This window comes from Octopus bimaculoides, chromosome 1, assembly GCF_001194135.2.
Source record: "Octopus bimaculoides isolate UCB-OBI-ISO-001 chromosome 1, ASM119413v2, whole genome shotgun sequence".
In the NCBI taxonomy this organism is placed as follows: Eukaryota; Metazoa; Mollusca; class Cephalopoda; order Octopoda; family Octopodidae; genus Octopus; species Octopus bimaculoides.
The window spans coordinates 89,175,116-89,177,849 of NC_068981.1; the positions used below are offsets into that span (position 1 = coordinate 89,175,116).

The following is a 2,734-nucleotide window of genomic DNA, read 5'->3' on the forward strand; positions in this document are numbered from 1 at the left end:
CGACTACAGAAACCAATAAAATTAGTATCGGATTAAAAAAAAAAAAAAGCATATGTACTGGCATCGATTTGTTCGACTAAAACTTTTCAAGGTGATACTTCAGCATGGCAGCAGTCCGATAACGGAAACAAACAGAATCTAAAAGATATTTATTTATACCAGCAATTTTCAATTTGTGTCACAGAATGTTGACGTAACTTCCAGTGTAATGAAACCCTGATTGCGCCACGCCGGCAATCGTACTCTTTCTTGGCTGGCTTATCCTGAACAAACAGAGACGATATGGTTTTTCTTCATATATTCCACATACTCTGAAGTTAATGTATTTCGCTTCATTAAATGCTTTACATGGTTTCCTGTAGGAAGGCTCCTATTCAGTGTCGCAGTCAAAAATCCTTCAGTCTCAGCTTTGAGTTCTACATTTCTCATTCAGTGTTGCAATTATGATTTGTCAATTTTCACCCTGTTCAGTTATTTGTAGGTGATGGTCTTTAAGTTTTTTTTCTCCATCTCTTCGGTGTATTATTCTTTAGCACCAACTTTTATTTAGATATAACTTTTCACAAATATCTTTTATAGTTTCTCCATTCTCTTCACAAAAATCTGTTACTTCAGCTTTTGTTTTCCATTTGTAGGCTTCATTGAAGAGAGGAAACAATTCGGTTTGTTAAAATTTTATTGTAAATATTTGTATTAGGTTTCTGTATTCTTACGATTATCGTTTACCATCAAGTTTTACGATTATCAATTATTATTAGTTTTATGCGTATTTTTACGGTTTCATCATGTACGACTTCATATAAGGGAAGTGTTTACAAACGTTTGTGGTATGTGGAATTTCTTTTTGTGGTATCTTGTTTCTACTGGTATTTTAACATCTGCTGAGAATGTGCAATGTGAGTTGCGATACGTTGCTAGATGATGTGTTCTGTTTGTGCTGTGTAATTGCTGGTATGTGGTTTTAGGGTTGAGCTGTGGACTGTGTAGTGTGTTGCAACTGTGTAGAATATGATTTGAGGGTGTTATTCCTTTTATAGTCTCGGATGTCAATTATGTAAGAATGTAGGCTATGTTATTTCAAAGGTTATTGAATGGGTAGTGTATGCATTGTAGGTTATGTGTTGTCTGTAGAGCACATGTTACCTGAGTTGTGTTTTATTTTATTCAGTGATTATAATTTTGTTGTTGTTGGCACTCCGTCGCATACGACGTCGAGGGTTCCAGTTGATCCGATCAACGGAACAGCCTGCTTGTGAAATTAACGGGCAAGTGGCTGAGCACTCCACAGACACGTGTACCCTTAACGTAGTTCTCGGGGATATTCAGCGTGACACAGTGTGACAAGGCTGACCCTTTGAATTACAGGCACAACAGAAACAGGAAGTAAGAGTGAGAGAAAGTTGTGGTGAAAGAGTACAGCAGGGTTCGCCACCATCCCCTGCCGCAGCCTTGTGGAGCGTTAGGTGTTTTCGCTCAATAAACACTCTCAACGCCCGGTCTGGGAATCGAAACCGCGATCCTATGACCGCGAGTCCGATGCCCTAACCGCTGGGTCATTGCGCCTCCACTAGTGATTATAATATACTATTTATAAATGGACTCGTATTGTGCGCAAAGAATGTAATGTTTGAGCTGTCCAATTGGACGAAAACTATACCGTGCAGGACGTGGGTTACCTTTTCGGCTGTAACATTCTTTGGCCAGGTGGATTTTTGCAGCCCGCGGGACTCGGTGCTCTAATTATTACTACTGCTGCTTGTACTTTCAAGCTCCCTACATTATTTTCATGATACTTTGAGATTTTACCCAACCAGTTTTCTTGGTTCGAAGGGCTCGAAACGTCTATCACAGTACAGACGGTTTTGTTTCCACTTGAATTTTTTGTCAATCTTGACAGAACATGCCCCATGTTGCTGCTGCTGCTGCTACTACTACTACTACTACTATAACTACAACAACAAAAACAACAACAACAACTACTACTACTACTACTGCTACTACTACTACTACTACTACTACTACTACTACTACTACTACTACTACTACTACTACTACTACTACTACTACTACTACAACAATTACTACTACTACTACTACTACTACTACTACTACAGCATCACGTTAGCAGAATCACTAGTGTATCGGAAAATGCTTTGCGATGTTTCTTCTCTATTCGATAGGACGCCTGGCAAAATGCTTATTGTTTTTCCGGGGTGCGATATCATCGATTCACCCTGTCCCCAAAATATAAGGTCTTGAAACTACGTTACAATTATTATTAGAAGTTTGATAATGGAATTAGCAGACAGAATCGACTGGACTTCGGGCAAAATGCTCCGTGGCATTTCGTCCGCCGCGTTCGATTTTGCCTTTTCCATCTACCGAATTCACTTTACAGTGTCTGTAAGAGAAAACACTTGCAAAATATGCCGCACAGTGGGAGGGAAACCTGAAAACAAGTGGCTGCAAAGCAAACATTTTAAGAACAACTATCTTGTGTTTATGTGTCTGTACTTTAAATAATTACCAATAGATTTTTCTGCTGCAGTTTCAGATCCAAAATACTATCTCAGATCAAGTAATCAAAGAAGAACAACTACGAAACACATTAGAAAAATAGAAGACATAGAAGTGAATAAATTTCGCTTGCATCCTTCTAACTTGTAGCTGTCGGCTTAAATAAGAAATCAATATTGTTTTACTTATGTGAAGAACGTTCAGTGCACGTAAATAA

At 38.6% G+C, this 2,734-nt stretch overlaps 1 protein-coding gene across 4 annotated transcripts in view; it reads left to right on the forward strand.

Annotated features, from left to right (window-relative positions):
• LOC106879613 (uncharacterized) overlaps window positions 1-2,734 on the forward strand; it is a 354,338-nt gene that overhangs the window by 340,396 nt on the left and 11,208 nt on the right. The window lies entirely within an intron of this gene.